At 37.9% G+C, this 24,112-nt stretch overlaps 1 long non-coding RNA gene across 1 annotated transcript in view; it reads left to right on the top strand.

The window, feature by feature from the left end:
- Positions 1 to 13,669, top strand: part of LOC106035365 (uncharacterized) — a 41,574-nt gene extending 27,905 nt beyond the window's left edge. The window contains exons 4-5 of the long non-coding RNA XR_010829800.1: positions 9,276 to 9,399; positions 12,912 to 13,669. This is a non-coding gene — a long non-coding RNA (uncharacterized lncRNA). The remainder of the gene's footprint in view (positions 1 to 9,275; positions 9,400 to 12,911) is intronic.
- The last annotated feature ends 10,443 nt before the right edge of the window (positions 13,670 to 24,112 follow it).

Here is a 24,112-nt window from a genome sequence, read left to right as displayed (position 1 = left end):
ATGTCTCCACGCATTATTCTCAGAAAGAATAACTTTTTCAAGATCTGCAATTTTCTGTCAGCTATATGTAAATAATTCTGAGATGTCGCTTTTTGAAAGCTATGCTAATAATCTTGCTGAACAATCTAATAAGGGATAGTGGCTAGAGGTATCAACACTGTAGTTAGGCTTCATAATGGCATACTTGAAGCACATCTCCAGACGAATATGGGAAGTATTTCTTCCTCGGTTACATGGCATTTACGTTGTCGATGTGGCCCACTTGGAATAGGCATCAGCATCATCAGCTGTGACGGCATCTGCTAAATACATGTCAATGTTATCATTTATTATTATTTATTTGCATGAATCATGCATGCATTGATGTAATTTTATTTTATTTTTTAACTATGAACTACTTATAAGAGAAAGTATTCCACTTTCGTTGCTTTGGTACCATGCTGGTATTAGTATAACATTCCGAGAAAAAGACTGATGACAGATTTGCATCCCACTACTCTCTTGGCTCTTGTATATGATAAGCTAAACTAAGCATATTATTGATAATCTGGTGATAATTTAGTAATTCCTTTATACATGCCCTTCAGTTTCTGAAATAAAGGTGTGTCTCAGCTTAACTGGGACATTCAAGCTGTTTGGAAGAATTTCACTGTTTCTGCTGGAATACAGAAATTGAGAAATAATTAAATATTGATGCTCAGATTCTAGAATTCATAAGTATATCCATTTTCCAGCTATGGACTTCTAGATAGTACCATGTTGCAACATGGTATGGGAGATATAATTATGTTTATATCAAACAAAAGAGAAAAATGATTTTTTTATTATTATTATTATTTTTAATTCAGGTATGTATATCCTTAGTATTTAAAAGACTGGCAAATGTTGAAACCTTGCTTGAAATGTTTTAGAATCACTGGAAAATGTTAAAAGTAAACATTCATAACAGAGCTATCAGTAGAGTGTATGTATGCTTATTTTTACAATCTATTAGCCAGAAATATGGAAATAGTCCCTTCTGTACCCTTCTACCTCACAACAGTTCTTGATCTGTCTTATGAATGGCATTCATAAATACTAAAGTTAAATAATGACAGGAAAAATGGCTGCTTATATCTTCTGTATAGAGAGGGCAAAACTATAAAAGGACTTTCTTAACTTTTTAGGCTCCGTTGTGTTTCTAACGTGTATGCCCAGTATATATTACTGATTATATGCTCATTGACTTTTGGCCTTCAATAATGTGTCTCCAGTCAAGCAAATTTTGACAAACTTTTGGGCCTATGTTACCACATTAGTAAGGCTGAGAAAATGAAATATCCATTTGTTCTTTTTTGCTTGCGACAGTGTTTAGTTTTTAATATCATATTAAATAGTATAAAAATAAAAATCATAAATGATAAATGGTTGCCTATATATATTGCTACCACTGTGAAGCCCAAAGTGAGACAGAAAAACAATGCATCACTGGTGGATTTTTACGTAGAATGTGGACATTAGGGATTAAACTACTTGCATTAAACAAAACTGCACAGGCTGTGGACAGATTCAGTCAGGGAAGAAGGATGAGACAGAGAGCATCTGCAACAGAAGTAATAAAAGAAAAGCTGAGCAAGGGAAAGCTTTGACTTGGAAACACTCTCTCTTTTAATTAATACGAGAATCAAATATCAATCCCTTTTCACTGCAATGCTATAGCATATCAACTTCAGGAGAGTTGTTTGAACTCTAGGGAAAAAAGGTACCAAGTAATCAATACAAAATACTTATTTTTTTTTTAATACTATGTGAAATGGAAACACCTGGCTCTTCATTCTAGTATCGTACATCGATCTAGTGACACAAAGGAATGAGGATACAGGCAGCCAGCCTAAAACGGGAAACGTGTCCGTAGTTTCTAAAAGCTCAGATGCAGCTGACATTATTGCACTGATGACTGGACTTGCCCTATATACTGAAGGCAACTAATTCCAGCCAACATTAAAGCCATAAGTACAGGTGACCTGAGCAGAGATTCCAGAGAACTAGAAGAAAGGGAATATTATCTGAAATGACTGCAACCACAAAAAAAAAAAAAATACAAAGGTTAAAAAAGAACCCATGCTTTTACATATTTTTTCCTGATTTTCATTACAGAATTACAGAATGGGTTGGAAGGGACCTACGGAGGTCATCTTATCCACCCCTCTTCAAACAGGGCAACCTAGAGCCAGTTGCCCATGTCCAGATGGCTTTTGAACATCTCCGAGGAAGGAGACTCCACAACCTCTCTAGATAGCCTGCTCAGCCATCCTCACAGTGGAAAATAGTTTATTGATATTCAGAAGGAATCTTGTGTTTCCTTTTGTACCTATTGCATCTTGTCCTGTCACTGGGCATGACTAAAAAGGGCCTGTTTCCATCTCCTCTGAATCCTCCCTTCAAGTATTAGTACACATGGATGAGATCCTCTGATCTTTCTCTTCCACAGGCTGAGCAGTCCCAGCTGTCTCAGCTTTTCCGTATCGTAGATGTGCTCCAGTCTCTTAGTAGTCTTTGTAGCCCTATATTGGACAGTCTCCAGTCATGATAGACTCAGTCTCTGACCAGATTTCTTTTGTACTGGGGAGTCCAGAACTGGAATCCAGCACTGGTGGAACCCAGCACTCCAGGTGTGGCCTCACCAGTACTGGCTAGAAAAAAAAAATATATCTTTTATTAAAGTAGTAAAATCACTTTACAGTGACCTTTACAGCAAACAAATTTTCAACCAATAACACAATGTATATGGTCTAATCATGTATATAAATGAATACGCGTTTTATCGTGATCTTTTTTTTTTATCTGCTATTTTATCAGTGTCAAGTCATAGGGGCCTGTCGTCTTATATTTGATTAATTCACTGATATTCTCATATTATACTTGAATTTAAAGCAATATATTTGTTTATTCAAATCACTGAGATGTGATATTTTAGAACCATTACCTCCCACATGGAAGATGGTAGCAATAGTGAATAGACCCATGGATTTTATGAAATATTTGTTTCTTTTCCCTGGCCTGTGTAAGGGCAAAAATATGGTCAGATCTATTTATATATTTATTTATTTTTAGTTTCCGAAGTTTCAATTTTTAAGATACTTGCATCAATAGCAAAGTATATTTCTTGGATATTAGAGCTCTGTTGCTCTTTTTATTTTTAATAAAGTGCATTCATCAGTACTTTTGCATTCCTCTTCAATAACAGAATTTTGTTTTAATTTTAATACAGTTTTACTTTCTTGCTGAAGTGTATATTTCATATAAAATGCAAACTTTTGATCTGAGTATACTTAACAAAATCAATAGCAGGATTCTTCAAGACATAGAATGCCTTCACAGCATTTCTTTTGCTGTCTTGATGACAATACAGTATGCACCAACAGGTTTCCCAGCCTTTGGGTTCTGTGGCTTTAATAATACCATCCAGCTAGTAAGACAGACCTTTGAAATTGTTCATGCATCAGAAAAAAGTACATAGTTTGATAAATAAATAAACTTTGGGGTTGCTGTTTTCCTTGATGTGCAAAGTTCACAGATGTTCATTTCAAACAGAGAAATGGCATCGTGATTAAAACACACCATAGGCTATATTATTTGGCTAGGAGTAGAAATGCAGGTGAATGGTATCACACAAAGATGTAGATATTGAACAAATAAGCTAGCTCTGAGTTCCATGGAAGGCTGATATTGTGTGTGTGTGTTAGGGATTTTGGACAGATCTGAACTGGAAAACACATTTGTTGATACTCTCAATATGCTCCCACTACTGTCTCAGTAAAACTCTCTCTGGCTGACTCAGAAGTGCTGTAAACCAATACTGTAGGAAGTCATACCTACAGGTACATAGTACTGCAAATTCTTTGCAGACTGAACTTTAAAGAAAAACAAAGGATCTTGCTTTACAAGAGCAAATGAAAGGAAGAACTTTAGTTTTTTCTTCCACAGCCTCCGTGGATGGGTTATGGATCCCAGAGATCCACAGGAGGGCAGAATTTTTGAGACAGTGACTGTTAAATGTCAAGTTTTGCACAGGAAACTAGAGTGGAGAACTGAGTGGATATTAACGTGTTCTGAAATATTTTCATTTAGAGTAAGTATATTTTTTATAAAATTTAATTGTTGGCCATGGTCCATATGTTTCCCTAAAACCAAAATACCTTCTAGACATCAAAAAAATGTATCCATTATATGCAAAGAACATGTAAGAAAGTCAGCTTCATTAGCTAACAAAGGTCTTAAAATCTCTCTTAGAAAGTGATATTTGTGGATAAATGTTATGTCAGGGATTGCTCTTCACTTCAAGATAAAAGAAAGCTGAGTTAAATATGCATAAATATATTATGAGGTACCTATGTTTACCTGAACTTGATCCAATAACCATGTATTTGCCACCTGGATGGGGCTGTTTTAATGTGATCTTGATACTTTACAGAACCAACGTATCAATTTTGCTGGTAATATAACACCAGCATTACTGACTACCTGGCTTTAATAGTCTAAGCTTTGGTCAGCAAGACAGGGTACCATCACTGCAAAGAAACTAAAGTACCACCTGTTTTCGAAACTGGATCTTACCGTAGGTATCTCATCTAAACTGCAGCTAAGGCTCAGATACTCACAGATGTTTATACACATAAGGTAGGAGCAAGTCTGCTTGATTCAGGCACTTATCTTGAATTCCACTGTATTTGTGTGTCCTGTAAGTGTGTCCTTTTTCCTCTTCTATATCATCTGGATCTCCCCTCTGATGAGCCCACTTATCCCAGGGTACTGTCTACAGAAGCTAGCAGACCTGGGGCTTTGAAGGCTTGTCCAATTTACTGATTTCTAAGGTATTTTACTGCATCAATGTCATTGCAATTTGAACGTAAAACCTATTGGTGGCACTTCAACTCTGGCTTCATTCCAGCTTTCTCTTTTCTCTTTTTGAATCTCATAGCATCCATGGGATTTTTAATGTGAAAATCAAATCTCAAGAGAGTTTAGTATTAACTTTGTATTGGCTGATGCTGGATGTTATTATGTTGGACAACCCAGGGAAAACTACTTGTCATACAATCCACACATAAAAGACTCCTTTTAGAAATCACTATTATATGTGTTTTTCTATCTCAAGTATTATATGCAAGATTTACCTGTGATACCAGAATGCCAGTGAATTAGTATGGAAATAAGGCCACTGTGGTGTTTCCATACTGCATATGGTCACTTCTCATTTAAGCAGAAACAGAAACATCACATGTGACTATCTGACTGCTTTGTCAGACACTCTCTAAAACCATTTGAAGTCTGACAAGGCATGAAAACTGTCAAAGTATTGTTTGTGTTTACTCTTAAACTAGAAGTGATTTAAAGCAGTTTCATACTTAGAAGCAGTTATCTAGATGGCAGCTCAGAAAGTTCTTTGAAAATAGATGTATTTATTAAGATCAGACCCTTTTGAATCTCTGCACTTCAGCCATATCAGTCAAGATTTAGATGGCCCATATTTACTGCACTCTTTGAGATACAGCATAGAGAGATTTTACATCCTGCTGTTCACTTTTCTTTAAAACACAAAATGTTATAGCTCTTGGCCTTCTTTCTGATGTTATTTGGCTTCTAGGGCTGTCTTGCATCCACCTAGCTGATCCTTTCAGAACTCTGTTTCCATCAGAGTGAATGGAAGTAACCTTTTCTGTAATTGACTTTTCTTGGAAAAGAGAGACCCATTTCTCAGTAATGCTCAAGTATATCTCAGATAACAAATGAACTTATGATTCTCCCCATAACACATAGCACCCTCTTTTAAGAAAAGCAAAAAATAACAATGCAGGAAAAATAATTAGAAATATAATTGCTTCTAAGCATTTCTTTTTCCATGAAAACCTCTCTTACTATTATTTTCTATTGGACATATCTAATCTAATTGTCAGCTGTCACCAAGTAATTGAATACCCTTGATTTTGAACTGTTACAGAGCCAGTGATACATGTCTGTTCTTGTTATTTTGGGTTTCAGAAAGAGAAAGATGGCTTATATCTAATTGTTCTAGGTGATTTGACATTCAGACTTGCTTTGCTTGGCAGCTATATATATGAGCATATATATATATACACACACACACAAATACAAAGAAATCAATAATCATAGAATCATAAAATGCCATGAGCTACAAGGGACTTACAAGGATCACCAGGTCCAACTCCTGGCTCCACACAGGACCACCCGAAAATCAAACCATGGGTCTGAGAGCATTGTCCAAATGCTTCTTGAATACCATTAGGCTTGGTGCTGTAAGCACTGTCCTGGGGAACTTGTTCCAGTGCCTGACCACCCTCTGGGTGCAGAACCTTTTCCTAACACCCACCCTGACCCTCTCCTGTCCCAGCTCCATGCCATTCCCTCAGGTCCTGTCACTGCCACCAGAGAGCAGAGATCAGGGCCTGCCCCTCTGCTCCCCTGTGAGGGAGCTGCAGGCCGCCATGAGGCCTCCCCTCAGTCTCTTCTCTGGGCTGAACAAATCAAGTGACTTCAGCTGCTCCTTATACATCTTGTCCCCTAGACTCTTCACCATCTTTTTAACACTCCTTTAGATGCTCTCTAGTAGTTTTATGCCTTTCTTATATTGTAGTACCCAAAACTGAACACAGCATTTGAGGTGAGGCCATACCAGTGCAGAGCAGAGCAGGACAACCCCTTCTCTCAACCAGCTGTCAGTGCTGTGCCTGATGCACCCAGGGTACAGTTGGCCCTTTTGCCCATCAGGACACACTCTTGACTCATATTCAATTTGCCATCAACCAAAACCCACAGATTCTTTTCTGTGAGGCAACTCTCCAGCCACTCATCCCCCATCCTGTACATATACCCAAGGCTGCCCCATCACAGCTGCAGAATCTGGCACTTACACGGCTGGTGATTGCCCAGCCCTCTAATTTGTAAAGATCTCTCTGCAAGGCCTCTCCACCCTTGAAGGAGTCAACAGATCCTCCTAATTTAGTGTCATTTGCAGACTTACTTAGTGTACCTTCAAGGCATCGAAGTCATTTACGAAAACATTAAACAGAACTGACCCTAAAAGGAGCCCTGGGGAACCCCAGTAATGACTGGCCACCAGCCTGATGTAACCCCGTTTACTAGAACCCTTTGAACACGATCCATCAGCCAGTTGTTCACCCATCACATCATGTTTCTGTCCATCTGTGTGCTGGACATTTTATTCAGAAGGATACTGTGAGAAACCGTATTGAAAGCTTTGCTCAAATTCGTTAAGATTACATCAACTGGCTTCTCTTGGTCAACTAGGTGGGTAACCTTGTCATAAAAGGAAGTTTGTTAAACAGGACATTTCCCTCAAGAACCTGTGTTGGCTGTGATCAATGACTGCATTGTCTTTCAGGTGTTTTTCAATACCTCCCAGAATGATCTCCATAATTTTACCAGGCACTGAAGTGAGACTGACAGGCCTGTAATTACCAGGGTCTTCTTTCTAGCACTTCCTGAAAATTGAAACAATATTTGCCAGCTTCCAGTTGACTGGGACCTCTCCAGATCCCCAAGATAATTTAAAAATAATTGAGAGAGGTCTCGCAGTGATATCAGTCAGCTCTCCAAGTACCTTGGGACGAGTCCCAACAGGCCCCATAGACTTATATGCATCCAGCTGGAGCAGCAAACCCCACACAAGTTTGGTGTTGCCGGGGAATTTTTTGTTAACATAGTCATGGTCCTCCAACTCAGGTCTCTGGAGGTCCCAGAACCCATTATCAGTGTTGAAGACAGAGGTGAAGAAGTGAAGAAGGTGAAGAAGAGGTGAAGAATTAAACATCTCTGCTTTGTATAAATCTCTTTTTGTGATGTGACCATGCTTATCAAATAATGGACCAATGTTACCTCTGGTCCTCCCTTTTCTGGCAACATAGTTTATTGTCCCCAGCACTACTGACCAGCTTCAACTGTAATTGAGCTTTGGATGCACAGTTTTTCTCCCTGCAGTGGTGAACAACATCTCTGTAGTCCTCTGACGTTGCCCGACCTCACTTCCAATGGCCATACACCTTCTTTTTGAACCTAAGCTCTAGAAGAAGATCCCTGCTCATCCAAGCCAACTTTCTACCCCACTTGTTTGACTTCTGACATTTTGGAATTGTGCATTCTTGTGCTCTGAAAAGGTGGTACTTAAAAAGTGACCAGCACTGATGGAACCCTATGCCTTCAAAGCAGTGAATAATCTCAGAGCATGCTGTAATATTTTATATTTCATTTGGACACACATATATTTTGAATAACTCATTTTTATCACAAAGGCAAAAAAATTAAGGTAAGATGATGTCTGAAGGACACTTTATCATTTCTTTATTTTTCTTCCTGATGCTTCATTGCTTACCATAATTCAAAGTTTTGATGACAAAGCCATTATTAAGCTTGCAACAGTGTTGAAGCCTCCAGAACAGCCCTTTTTGTTTTCCTCTTCTCATACCATTTTGGATGATGTTAAGCTATTTAGGAACACAGGATTCAAAGAAACCTTCCTGGCTGTGAGAACAGTTTCTAATCCTGCAGGTGATAAGATCAGATGATCACTGTCTGAGTTTCCCTCTTTTCCTTTTTGACATGTACTTTTATTTCTTCACTAATGCTACAGCCTCTAGGTAGAATTCTACACTCATCTACATCACATTTAGTCTTTTATCATATCCTTCAAAAGAAACTTGCATGTAAAAGACATCTATATATACATACATACATACACATACAGACAGACAGACACACACAAGCTACTGTAAAAAGAAAATGTATAGAGACTCAAATAAAGACTCAAAATGCATAACATCAGACTGACAAACAGATGCAGATTTCTCTTGACACTTCCCCTTCAGCTCAGGTACAGACTGATGATGATATTGAAACTTAAAAAGTTAGAGATTTCAAAATTCTGCAGATAGAGAAAATAGATCCTTGAATTTCATAATTTGTGAGTAAGGCAGAAAGAAGAGTGCATGATGGCTTGGGGAGTAGGATTTCTGCTTCTAATTTGTTCAAATTTTTTGCCACTCTCCTGTTCTGCCATGAGTCATATTTATAATAGGTTTCAATAGACTATGGAGGTCTAAGATTTTACCATATTACAGTTGTCCACACGGAATAATTTAACAGGTTACAATAAAGAAATGGTTCACTAATTCCAATTATCTCCCACAGTAATACAGCAGGAAATCAGATTTAGACAGAATTTAAGCAGTCAAACCATTCTCCATATCTTGTCTTCTCAGCTGCCACGTGTCCTGAAAGTATGAAGGGTCTCCTTCCCTGATTTTTACATCCCCCTGGTACCTGTCACCATTCCTTGCACCTTGCCCAGAGACGTACATAAGAAATTAATTCCTCTCAGTGGTGGTAAGTATTTCTCTGACTTCCTGGAAGATTTACCCAGATTTAATAGATATACTCTGAAAAAATACACTGCACTACATAACAGGTGGTAGTTACTTCTTTTTTATAAAGGTCAAAACCACAACTTTTTATTTAGTACTTTAGTAGTTGTAATGGTAAGAGAAAGGGCAGAGAAAAGGTGAAAGAAGTGATAGGAGAGCATTTAGAGGTTAAACATCAATACAAAAATAAAACATTTTGACACTTGGCTTTGCTCTCAGGATTGCTTATGATGTTTTTATTAAATACTTTCTCTCTCTTTCTCTTTTTCTTTCCTTTGTCTTTCTGTATCCGAGTTAAGCTTGAGTTCCTTTCTACAAAATGACTTCAGCAGTAGGTTTTGAATGTCTGGAAATGTTTGTCCACCATCCCAGTTACAGAATAAATTATAACTTGGTGGTTAGACCACTCCTTTGGCACACAGTGAAGGTATTATATACCTCCAAAAGTGGGAAGAACAGCTCACCTCCCACCTCCTGGAAAAATGGTCACCATTTTGAAATAAATAAATAATCTCAATTTTTCTCTGACATATCTTCAGTGTTGGGCTTGAAGAAAGAAGAAGAAAAAGTCTTTCTGGAATTCCAAGAAAGAGCTAAAAACATGCAGTTTTAAGTTTTAAGAAAACAGTCATCGTAAGGTTATTCCTTCTAAGTAGCTCTAGGCACAAAACCAGTCAGCATATTGGTTGTTCTGAGGTGCTTCTGACTCTCTAAATATTTTATATTTAATTCCAAACATAAACCAAAGTACTGGGTATCTTACTTACACACTTAAAATTTATAGGGATGTGAGGATATTCTTCCTGGCATCTATTTTTCACTGTTAAAAAGCAACGTCATTTAATTGAATTTAGACATGGAGATAACGTGCTTCCATGTGCAAGTTTCATGTGCCAAAGTTCATGCTGTTACAACTGCTACATTAAAAAGACAAAAATAAACATGGTTATGAAGATAATATAGATTTGGAAATAAAAATACAAAATAAGTTATAAAACAAATTTCCTGTCATATGTGCAGTGCATGCTATTGCATCAAGACAAAATTAGTTAGTCTGGCAGCTCAAGAGATGAGTGAGCGTATACACAGGGATCCTCAGAGGAATGCAAACTTAACTCTGTACAACCTGCCTTTCCATTGTTAAAGAAAAACCCTCACATACATAGAAATAACATGTATCCCAATGTCCCAAGATATTCCTGAATTAATTTCTAATTTAAAACTTACTTTGTTAAAATTTTTGTCAGTGAATATGTAATTTATTCACTTTTATGAAAGGGAAAAGAAGAGTAATGAATCATTTAAGCATTTCAGACATGGCATGACAACAGGTGCACAGTTTTCCTGACAGTACACTGTAAAGTGTCTAGCCTGTGTAAGTTAGTGGAGGAACTGTGCTGGGAGGGAAGGAAGAAACTAGACAGATGAAAGGTAAAGTTGGCTGTCGTAGAAAACTCCTGTGATGCAAAAATACTTCTGTTCACCTAGTTAGACTAATCACTAGACAAAAATGACTAGCAATTTAGATCTCCTATTTCCAAACACGTTTAAATTCTCTAAGTTGCTACACAAAAATGTGGACACAGAGATGTGCAGATAAATTTAAAGAAATGGCAGATTATTCAATAAGAAGCAAATAATGAAGTGCTTAATAGAGTCCTTCTGACTGTTTGGTGACATCACATTTTAGGCACCTAGGAAACAAGCCAGACTAGTCATGGACTCATAAACAATGGTTATCTTCTGCTGTTTCTGCTGCCACTGTTCACATTTTATATAGTATCTTCGTGGTTTTAATACCAACAAGTCAAACAGACCTTTTGCAGTCTGGAACTCAGAGGGAACATTTGTGCTTATGTCTTATGTTCATAAATCTCTCCTTTATTGGATGTCTCTCCTGCAGAGAAAGGTGATTTTCTATCATATGAGTACTTTTTCATGTAATTTTACCTTAACATCAATTCTGTAGACTCTATGTTGCTTATTTTCACTGCCTTTTTTACTTTGTAATGTCACATAGACTAACTTGTACTGACAATACTTAAATCATTGCTATTTTTCATTAAATCAGAAAGATTCCCATGATGCTAGGCAAGATCCTGGGTCAAATTACCACCTGATATATCTACTTTCCCTGGAAAATGATGTGGTTTATTATGCAAAATGAACCTATCTTTTCTGTGTTCCTCTGAAATAACTCTTTGTTATAAACACCACATTTAGTCTAAAATGTGTTAATGCAGTACTACCATTTGCCGTACACAGTAATTCACTGAAATTATGGAAGTCACTTGCATCCTGGAACTAATCTAGATGGACAACTGAGGGATCAAAGTTATAATTTTACTCATGACTCAAAAAAAAATGGAAATAGCAGAATGCTAAAATATCTTCTTGGTCAAGTTAAAAATGGCACTTCAAAAGTATGCCATTTCATAAGTATAGTTCCATATGCTTCTTTTCCTCACTAAATAAAGGGTTTAACTTTTTGTTTATAAGTGTGTTTAAGTTCACTTTAGTGTTTGGAATAATATACTTGAGATATGATGAGTCGTGTGAAAAGCTGTTGCAATAAGAACAAATGAGGAAATCTTACAACAAGGAATTTGACATAATATTGAAGAACTGAAGAGCAACTGTCTTATTATACATAGAGTTTGTCAAGTAGATGCCTCATCTCTACTTTTAGTTATGACTACTATCAAAATTTACATGGCAAAACTCAGCAGTGATAGATTATTTATTTATTTATTTATTTATTTATTTTAATGGTGGGGGTAATTTCCTTTTCTATAATTTTCCAACTTGTTTATTTTATTCCCTGGGGAGCATATCTTAGTTTTGAAAGGCAAGAGATGAAGCTGCCCTTCAGGTTTTCCTTTCATACACAGAAGTATAAGGGAATGTCAGACCTACCCCTTTAATCTCAGAATCTTTCTTGCACATAGTGGAAGTATCATATGAGAGTAACTAGCTGAAGTCCATTCAGCTTTGCTAGGAAAAAAGAATTAAGACCAACTTTTTTACCTGTAATGAAGATACAAGTTTATATTGACTTTACTGTTGAGCATCAGACTTAGCAGCTGCTTATGGATCTGCAAAATACTACTTACATGAAGGTTCTGTATACTTGGTAGAATAAATGAATTATATCTAAGCCATCAGTTTTAGTATTTACTACATATTTACACTCAGGTGGTGACAGATTTAATTTACAATGATAACCATCTTTCCTCATACTACAGAAGTATCAATTCCAAAAACATTATGTTCCATGATCTCATCTAAAACTGTAATCAACAGTATAAACTTCTGTTCAAATAAAAAGAAAAAACTTTGTTTTAAGAAAGAAATTGAACACAATTTCAAGCACATCTCTACAAGTTTTCATTCATGAATTCAAAATAGTATAGTAATAATTGTAATGGAAGTTTAAAATTATACCACCAATAATCATCATGCTTTTGCTAACAGATGGACCACAGCAGAAGACAAATACCACTACCGAAGACTGGAGTGACTGAAGTGTAACAGAGGTGATATGAGGTGGAAGGCCTAAATATAAGATAGGACAGGCACTGACTTTGACATGGATGGTTTTGACCATCCTCATCTGACTCAGGATTTGCTCAATGAGCTCTCTTAGCTTGGTGCTTTATGTATTCTTTTCACAGGTGAAGAAATTCTGTCTGAATGTTTCAAAAACCCCTTGCATACTGGGGAGTTAATTGAGAAAGCTTAAGTTAAATAAGTGCAGAGATTTAACGCATTGATGAACTAGGTTATCAGCTGATATCCCAATTGTCTGAAATATTCATCTATCTGAACAGCATGTAGAAGTTGTGTTCATTCCCACAATTGTTCAGCTTTTTACCAATCATGCGGTTTTAGCCACAGTAATAATTCATTTGGAAGACCTTGGAGACAAACATTATTCAAATCACTTGATCCATTTACTATGTTGTTGAAAAGTGAACAAGAGCACTGTTTGACGTATCTTTTCCTTTCCTTTTTTTTTTTTTTATCATGAATTGAGGAATTGAGTTAGGGAATTTTTATACAAGCCCAACTACATAAGGACACTGAGAAGTTCTACAGTAGAAGGAGCAAAAAAATAAGGAATGTGATCTTTTTAAATAACTAATTTTCTGGTTAGTTGGCTGAACTTGAAAACCGAAAAGAAAAATCCAGTCAGATAAGTGAAGATTATATATATATAAATAAAAACTTAATATGGGGGAAAAAAATATGTGTTTCTGTGATTCTAAAACTAAACATTTCAATTTCAATTCTGGTAGTTTTGGCAAATGAAAGCAATGGAAATGAAGAGATAGACTTATTAAAAAAAAAAAAAAAAAAAGAAAAGAAAAAGCAGACAGGAAACAAACAGCCCATCACTTTTAATCATGTATACTCACATAGAGTGTGCATAGTAAAAGTTTAATTTTATCCTGTGCTTCAGAGGATATAACTTTGCAAGAGGTATGCCTCAGCTGCTAAAGAAGTTGCTGAGCTGAGTAGGCTACTCTCCACCTTTTGCTTTCAAGATGGTCAATTTGATCTAAAATATTTACAAGCTGTTTTGATCAGTGACTGAAAGCTAAGTGTTCTCTCTTGCTATCTCTTCAATAAAATCCCTCACAGCTCTTCTGGATCTCTTTCTCACTAGATGAATTAATATTTAACTATCCCATGCAAGGTGGAACTGCTCAAGAATTAGAATGAATGTGCCATGGCTTCATAGCTCTGTCTCTAGGATGTCATTCAAAAATCTCTCAGCTCTAAGCACAGAAGAGCTTAAACCTGAGGGCAGTCAGTTTTTATGAACGCCTTCTAGCTGCTGGCCTAGAAGATACTTAAAGAAGGAGAACGGACTCTGCTCATCTCTTCTGTTGGATGCCCTATAAAATAGAAGAGACAGGCTCATACTCCTTTTGGGAAAAGAAAAATATGAGGTAGGATTTTTTATAAATATCCTAAAGATTCAACAATCATGTTGAGGGTGAGGGGGGTCACTCTATGTTGGCTATAGAAATGCAATCTGGAAAAAAAGGAAGCAGTATAAATAGTGAATATGCAAACAGATTGAGGAGGCCAGGCCAAACAACTCAATATTTTTTCTAAAAATATAGATATTTTTATCTATACTTTTATCTATACATGTCTACATTTGAAAATGAAATCACAGTATTTATACTGACATTTTTTTCATGCATAGTGAGCTCCAGATATTGTGTTAGAAGAATCTGCTAAAGAAATTAAGACTTACATGCCTGGTCTTGTCTTTCAAGCTTGTGCATATTGTTGCATTTTAAGCTTCCAACACTGTCACATTTATGTCTGACAAAGAGTAAACAATTAAAGACTTTGACAAGTTTGGAATTTATTATGGCCCTTTGCATGGACTGATTCTAAGGTCCCTCCTAGATTTCCAGGAAATAAAGTTACCAATGCACATGGTGGTCTAACACCAGCTTTGAAAGCTGGTAGTTAACTGCAGCTGTAGAATGTGAATTATCGAGGTTTTCCTTAATATTTAGCATTCTACTTTTGTTCTATGTCTTCTTCTCACAGTCAATGTTGTATTTGTATAAACATCTTAGATATGACTATTTTATATAGCAGAGTCTCAAATGGGCGTTTTCAAAGCGAAATGGCTCATCAAAGACATCTTATGAGATAGTGGCACCCAGCAAAGGAATATGGAGTCAATGAGAATCTTCCTTAAACTTTGGGAGACTTTTGAGTGAGATCGTATTCACTTTAGGGTAAAGGCATTCATGAAAATTACTACACTTTAATGTGTTTTTGTGAACAATAGTTTTGTGTCCTCTGTTATGCTCCACACTTGTTTATGATATGAAAACAGGCAGATTTTTACAGATAAAGTTTTTAATCCAAAATATGCTTGTAGAGACACAAATGTCAAAAAAGACATATACCAACAAAGTCATAAAAGAATAAAATAAACTCTCAACATTACATAATTAAAGAGGTTTAATTCAGAAAAAGGTGGATGTCATACATGTTTGTATACAGTATCCCTAATGCTGGGTAACACTATATATTTTGCAAAAATATTCAATGAAAACTGATATGTGTCTATTATTCTGAACCTGTACAGCTAGATCTTGTTCCCTACAGACTTGCCCTAGAACAAGAGTATTTGCATTAAGTGTCTGAAATGTTGCAATAGCAGCTTGATAGCTACTCTAGCCCCTATTATTTCCCTCTCTTCTTCCAGTGAATTAATATTTTCAATTTACTAAATTCATGAGTTAAAAACCTTTATGTTTTTCATCAGAAGACTGCAAAAGGCCCCAAACCTTCCTCCTACAAAGTAAATAAATAAACAAATAATAATAACAAACAAATAATATCCTATATACATCAGAGTTATTTATTAGGAAGTGTTTCATCAGAAAATTAAAAGAAGAATTAAAACATGCTTCTGCCTCATATAAGAGGATGGTGGCACATTACAATGTTTCCAGTGTGTTAGAGGTAGACTACAGCTGCAAGACAATTTCACACAGTATTCTCAATTTGGGATTTATTCCCAAAGTGTTCACAACTGTCTTGATCTTTAAAACATGCTGAAAAAAGATGTTTTATAAAGCTGTCCATAGAACGAAATAACAAAATATTGCAGAAAAATAGATGGTTCTTTTTCTCTCTGGAATGCTTACTTTTATGATTTAAGTGAAGAAACAACAAACAAACAAACAAGCAAAAACAAACAAAAAAAACCAGGATGAATTCCTTTTTCAACATTGAGATATATATCTATATTTATACATTTCTGTATTTTTGCTTTTATATTGAACAACTACACCTGGAAACCAATATATCACATTCAGTGAAAGGACAATTCAGTATAAAATACTATTCTCCTATTTAAAGCAGAGCCACCTCTTATCATCATTTACAATGACACAAAGTAATGTCATTTTAAGAAAAGGACAGCTGTAGCAGCTGGGGCTTGTCTCTCCCTTTCATTATGAATAGAGCAACCAGAACATCTCTCTCATTGTGGTACAGTTGTTCATACATGCCTCTGAATAATTGAATGAATTTTCCTTTGACTCTTGGTGACATTATATTAATTCCTACTAACAGTGCCTTCATCTCTAAGGCAACGTGTCCTTATTTTCCGAAAATTTAGGACCGGAAAATAGACTGTAAACAGCCAAGTCTAAGCTGAAATGTCATTTTGTCACAGACAGCTTAAAAAACTCTGTTTGAAGAAATTGCACTATAGGAAAGTAAATTCTCCAGACCAACGATAAAATAGAAAACTTCTGCTTCTACATATATTCATATATTTAATATCCTTCCTTCATGGGAGTTATCTTTTTTTTTTTTCTTTTTTTTTTTTCTGGGCTAGTTTGTTGGGAGACTATGCAACTCAGTTCATCAAATCTCTAACACAAATAAAATGGCTTGTCCTGTGTTAAGAATTTTAGGCTGAAATGACTCATCTCTTTTGACAGAAAATGAAAGGACAGTGTCTCTCTTCCTTAGGTTTTTAGCAAACAACCCTGAGAAACTCTCTGTTGCCAAAAATAAGTCTTTGAGCAAAGTAAACTTTCCCTTTTTTTCCATTTGTAACTTTAGGGAGCGCTTCCAAGAACAGTAGCTTTCTCTCCCTTCCAAGGCAACGACAAGGGCAGATTAATTATTCTAGCTCCAGGCCTCGATTTTTAACATTCAATAGTGCAGCATAATTAATGCAGGTGGTATTTACACATCATTAGATTTTATAAAGGTTTTACCTCTCTCCTCAAGCTACCATCTAGCTTATTTGTATGAATGATATCTCTTCCTGCCCTGCTTCAGTTCTGGGTATCCTTCTTCTGTTTAGCCTTGTAAAACCACTCTGCAGAGCATTTACTGTCATTTATTAACACTCATTTTCAATCTTTCTCCCTGACCTGGAGTTTAACTTTGAGGGCTCATTGGCCTCTCACTTTCTTCCCTTGTCTTTTTGTACTCCACCCCCACACATATTTTCCAGAGAAGCTTTGAGTCACAGGACAGGGACCTCATGAGATCCCTTGGTCCATGTTCCTTCCTCCAGTCAGCAACATCCAAACAGCTCAGGTGGGTGCTTTTGTAGCACATTGAACTGCCATGGGTAAAAATGGGTAAGGCTGCAAGCATCCAGTCCAGAAAAGGATGTTTCAGTAAAGACAGTATTAGCTGAAGAAAGCTCACATTGCACTTCAGAAGTTTTTTGTTTGTTTGTTTGTCATGTTCTGTGAGGAGAGGCTGAGGACACTGGGTTTGTGAAGCATAGAGAAAAGGAGGTTGAGAGGTAACCTCATTGCCCTCTACAACTTCCTGAGGAGGGCAAGTGGAGAAGGAGGTGTTTATCTTTCAAGACTTTCAATACAGTCTCCCATGACATCCTGCTCGCAAAGCTGAGAAAGTGTGGGATAGAGGAGTGGACAGTAAGGTGGGTTGAGAACTGTCTGACTGGCTGAGCTCAGAGGGTGGTGATCAGTGGTGCAGAGTCCGGCTGGAGACCTGTGACTAGCAGTGCTCCTCAGGGGTCGGTGCTGGGTCTGGTCTTGTTCAATATCTTCATCGACAACCTTGACAAGGGAATAGTGTCTGCCCTCAGCAAGTACGCCGATGACACAAAGCTGGGATGAGTGGCTGACACGACAGAAGGCTCTGCTGCCATTCAGCGAGACCTGGACCGGCTGGAGAGATGGGCAGGAAGAAACCAAATGAGGTTTAATAAGAGCAAGTGTAGAGTCCTGCACCTGGGAAGGAACAACCGTACGTATCAGTACAGGCTGGGGACGACCTGTTGGAGAGGAGCTCTGAAGAGAAGGACCTGGGGGTCCTGGTAGACAACAGGTTGACCATGAGCCAGCAGTGTGCCCTGGTGGCCAAGAAGGCCAATGGGATCCTGGCATGGTTTAAAAGGAGCGTGGCCAGCAGATCAAGGGAGGTGATCCTCACCCTCTACTCTGCCCTGGTCAGGCCTCACCTGGAGTACTGTGTCCAGTTCTGGGCTCCCCGGTACAAAAAAGACAGGGATCTCCTGGAAAGAGTCCAGCGGAGGGCCACAAAGATGATACGGGGCCTGGAGCATCTTCCCTGTGAGGAAAGGCTGAGAGACCTGGGTCTGTTCAGCCTGGAGAAAAGAAGACTGAGAGGGGATCTCATCAATGTGTATAAATACCTGAGGTGTGGGAGACAGAAGGATTTGGCCAACCTCCTTTCAGTGGTTTGTGGGGACAGAACAAGGGGTAATGGCCACAAGATGGAACGCAGGAAGTTCCGCACAAACATGCGAAAGAACTTCTTCACAGTGAGGGTGACGGAGCACTGGAACAGGCTGCCCAGGGAGGTTGTGGAGTCTCCTTCTCTGGAGATATTCAAGGCCCGTCTGAATGCCTACCTGGGCAGCCTGCTCTAAGGAACCTGCTTTGGCAGGGGGGTTGGACCCAATGATCTTTCGAGGTCCCTTCCAACCCCTACAATTCTGTGATCTTTTCCCATTGGTATCAAATGACAGGGTACAAAGTTCAACAAAGGCAAGTGCTAGTGCACCTAGGGAGGAATAACCCCAAGCACCAGTGCAGGCTGGGGGCTGACCTGCTGGAGAGCAGCACTGTAGAGAGGGACCTGGGAGTCCTGGAGGACAGCAGTATGACCATGAGCCAGCAAAGTGCCCTTGTTGCCAAGAAGGCAACTGTGTCCTGGGATGCATTCAGAGGAGTGTTGCCAGCAGGTCAAGGGAGGTGATCCTCCTCCTCTACTCAGCCCTGGTGAGGCCTCACCTGGAGTGCTGTGTCCAGTTCTGGTCTCCCCAGTACAAGAGAGCCATAGAACTACTGGAGTGAGTCCAGAGGAGGGCTACAAAGATGATGAAAGGATTGGAGCACCTGTCATATGAGGACAGGCTGAAAGAGCTGGGCCTGTTTAGCCTGGAAAAAAAAACTGAGGGGAGACCTCATCAATGTGTAGAAATATCTGAGGGGAGAGAGTCTAGAGGATGGAACCAGACTCTTTTCAATTGTGCCCAGTAACAGGATGAGAGGCAACAGGCATAAAGCGAAGCACAGGAAGTTCTGTCTGAATATGAGAGGGCACTTCTTTACTGTGGGCATGACAGAGCACTGGAACAGGTTGCCCAGAGAGATTATGGAATCTCCTTCTCTGGAGATACCTGGATGCCATCTTGTGCAATGTGCTCTGGGTGATCTTGCTTGGCAGGGGGTTTGGACTAGATGATCTTCAGAGGTCCCTTCCAACCTTAACCATTCTGTGATTCTGTGATACGTGGGGATTAAAGCTGCACCAGGGGAGGTTTGTTCTAGACATTAGGAAAATTTTATTTTCCAAGAATAATTAGACACTTAAACAGGCTTCCTAGAGAGGTGGTTGATGCACCGTGCCTGTCCTTGTTTAGAAGACATTTGGATAACACTCTTAAGTATCTATTTTACCCTTAAGTTAGCCCTGAAGTAATAAGACAGTTAGACTTGATGATTTTGCTAGGTCTCTTCCAGTTGGAACTATTCTATTCTATTCTATTCTATTCTATTCTATTCTATTCTATTCTATTCTATTCTATTCTATTCTATTCTATTCTATTCTATTCTATTCTATTCTATTCTATTCTATTCTATTCTATCTATTCTATTCTATCTATCCTATCCTATCCTATCCTATCCTATCCTATCCTATCCTATTCTATTCCATTCCATTCCATTCCATTCCATCCCATCCCATCCCATCCCATCCCATCCCATTCGGTCAATTCGATTCTGAAGGGCTGCAGATATCCTCATCTTGTTGCTAGGACTTGTTCCAGGTATCCTGAATGTTTGTAGAAACTAATGGTGTCCCAGAAGATGCCTGAAGGACACCGTTCCTTTCCTGTGAGGTTTGGTCTTCTGATGAACAGGTCATTTTCCCAGCCCGCCACACCAACTCTGTTACCCTTATTGATACATAGTTCTTTTTCTGTTTTCTAAGGTAAGCTAAGTATTTTCACCATTAAAGCTGTTTGCAAGTGTCTCCGTCTTACCAATGAAGCCTTCATTCATTGCAGAAATGTCAGATCTCACTTCCAGGCAGCCTGTGATGTCAGTTTCTCTATAACATTTGTTAAATTGGAAAACAAAAACTTTGATTTTTTTTATCCAAACTCATACTTCAGATTAACTTCTCATAACACCTGCAAAGCTGTTTAATATCCTCTTTTTCCACAGTCACTGTAAGATTGACTAATTGACTGCATTTAAACTACTTGTGTCTTGGAATAGATACTGGCCTTGATGTCAGGAACAAAGCTTGTTTCATGATTTGCTTCTGCACTCTTCTTTCTTATTGTTTGGTTCATCTGCTGCCCCGGCCTTATATTTAGGGGGAAAAAAAAAAAAAAAAAAAAACATTTGAAGGTAGGGACTGTAGTTTTGGTTTGATGTTTCTACAATGCCAAGCAAAATAAAAGACCAGTTCTGCTTTATTGAGCTCTCATATAGTCTATCTGAGAAAAGAGGTGTATATAGATGTTTATATCTAGTTAGCTAGCTAGCTGTTTATATGTATGTGTTTACCTATCTAACCAGTCAATATTAATATTGTGGTGGTTTTACTGTGCTAGGCAGCTGAACACCACAACCACTCTCTCACTCCCCCTCCTTAGATGAGGAGGGGAAGAAGTAAAGGAAAGAACAACTCACGGGTTGAGATAAGGATGATTTAATTAAGGGAAAATAAATAATTATTAAGGAAAGATTATTTTTAATTAAACAATTTAACTAAACAATTTAACTAAACAATTAACAATTTAACTAAAGGGGGGAAAAAAAAAAGGAAAGGGGAAAAGGGAGGGGGAAAGGGAAAACTAAACAAAACAAGTAAAGGCTATGTGGAAGTGCAGAGGAAAGAAATTACTCTCTACTTCCCACAAATGAGCGATGCTTGACCACGTCCTTGAAGCAGGGCCTCAACGCACGTAGCTGGTGTTCGGAAGGAGGACAGACGTTTTCCCAACGAGAGCCCGCCCCTCCCCTCTTCTTCCTTTTTCCATCTTTTATTGCTGAGTGTGACACCATATGGTATGGAATATCCCTTTGGTTGGTTTAGGTCAGCTGCCCTGGTGATGTTTCTTTTCTCACATCTTTGCCCACCCCTAGGGGAGTTAGAGAGAGTCCTGATGCTGTGCCAGCACTGCTCAGCAGCAGACGCAACGCTGGTGTGATACCATTGCTGTTTTAGCTACGAGTGCAGAGCATGGCACTGTATGGGCTGCTGCAGGGAAAGTTAACATCCCAGCCCGACCCAATACAAATATTAATACTTAGAATTAAGAGTAAAGAAAAGCAAGATGATAGGGCTTTAAAGTTCCACATGAAATCTGAATCTGAGCTGAGCTCACTTAATTAGTAAGATCAGAAGTAATTTTTGAAAAATAATCAGAAGTAATTTTTGAAAAAAAATAATAATCATATAGGTTATTTTCTTAATATCTCAAGGAGAGCAACGAAAATACAAGTTAAGCAGAAAAAAAATGGAAACTTCACGTTGATTTATTTGATAATTCTAAGTCTATATTCCTGCCACAAACACCAGAAGGTGGAAACTTCTGCAGTAGAAAAAGTAACTCTAATTTATTCAATTTAGCATATTTACTGATTACATGAAAACTTCTTAAATGTACGTGTCACAATGTTTGCAGTACTTTTATAGTGCTGCTTGCAAGGATTCCAAACTGCACAGAGGTTTCTACAGGATCGATGTCTTAGGAGTGTCTGGGACTTTCAAATGAAACAAATCCTGGGAAATACTGATAGACTGGAGAGATCTCCAGGTGGAAAACTAGCCTACTGAAGGAAACCTAGGTAGTCCTGGCCTTACTTAGTCAAATAGGGATATAAAGCTCTTCAAGAAATGGTGTAACATCTTCTTGGGTTTGGGCTCACAAGATCAGAAATAGATAAATTATTACATCTTATCCAATATTTTCTTCTAACCTTAAGTAAGAGTCAAAAGAAAAAGCAGAACATTGTGACTTACCTGTATCTTTAAGGAAAAAAAAATGCATAAACTGTTTAACTAAAAGAAAAATAGTACACAATTCCTCCTTAAAGTCAGAAAAAAGAATCATGTCCTAGAAGGTATCATGAACTTAAAATGCCTCTCAGTCAATAACCTGAAAGGATATATGATCCTGGAAGCACAACATAACACTGAGTGATGACTTCGTAACAGACAACAGATCTATATATTGCTTTCTTTCAGATATCAGTACAAGTACGTTGTGGTTTAACCCAACCAGCAGCTAAGCACCAGACAGTCGTTTGCTCACTCTCCCCCTCCCCTTGGGATGGGGGAGAGAATTGGAAAAAAAAAAAAAAAAAAAAAAAAAAGCTTGTGGGTTGAGATAAAGAGAGTTTATCAGGACTGAAAATAAAAGAAAATAATGATGATACTACTACTAATAATAATAATGTGTACAAAACAAGTGATGCACAATGCAATTGCTCATCACCCGCTGACCGATGCCCAGCCTATCCTCAAGCAGCTGCCCCCCCCCCCGGCTAGCCACCCCTATATATTGTTCAGCATGACGCCAGGTAGTATGGAATACCCCTTTGGCCAGTTTGGGTCAGCTGTCCTGGGTCTGTCCACTCCCAGCTCTTGCTGCACACCCCCAGCCTGCCTGCTGGCAGGACAGTGTGAGAAGCTGAAAAGTACTTGGCTTAGTGCAAGCACTGCCCTGCAACAATTAAAACATCAGTGTGTTATCAACATTCTTCTCAGCCTAAATCCAAAACATAACACCCTACCAGCTACTAGGAGGAAAATTAACTCTATCCTAGCTGAAACTAGGACAAGGTACTGCACATTATATATATATTATTTAAAATATTGTGAGAACAGGAAGCTGAGAAGACTGTGTATTTGTATTTATGTCCTGGTCTCACACTATACAGCGTTTTGGACTAAAAGGAACAAAAGGACCTCACTTGCAAAGATATGTTGTACAAGGGGTGAGGGTTATTATTTTTTTTCCCCAAAGATTTTCTTTAATCTGCCTGAGACAGTGGTTCCAATCCCTCTCCCTGTATAAAAGAGTCATTGTGTCCCAAACTATTATTTTGTGCTTTAATAAAATATAGCATAGGAGATTGAAAACTTTTGGGCTCTTTTGATAGTCTCACTAACAAGACAAAAATATGGAGACATTTCCACCTCATAGTTCTGATTAATTTAAACCCTCCACACAGATACTTTCTAACCTCTTGTATTTTTTTTTAAATATATATAGTATGTGAGAATTACTTGTTAGTTACATATGGCCATGTTGTACAATCAATGTGAAGGAGAAATCCCCATTGAAGTTACTGAAAAGTTCAGCATAAAAAAAAAAAATCAATCACGTATGATTGCTCTAAAATATTAATGTGCAATAACTAAAGCTTTCTTTTTAGGTAAAACATAACTGATTCTTAGATGAAGGAGATAAAAAAAAAAAAAACACCAATGGAAATTAAGTATTGATCTAACAAAAAATAGGCAGTTAGTCCTTTATATACCACATTTCATTCATAGATCCAACATCATTTTACAAGCAAGGTAATTAATGCAAACCGTGACTTTACAGGCAAAGCTCTCCTCCCAGCCCTTGAAAGAAAGACTCAGAA

Source organism: Anser cygnoides, chromosome 3 (assembly GCF_040182565.1).
Source record: "Anser cygnoides isolate HZ-2024a breed goose chromosome 3, Taihu_goose_T2T_genome, whole genome shotgun sequence".
In the NCBI taxonomy this organism is placed as follows: domain Eukaryota; kingdom Metazoa; phylum Chordata; class Aves; order Anseriformes; family Anatidae; genus Anser; species Anser cygnoides.
This window is presented reverse-complemented; position numbering and strand designations above follow the sequence as displayed.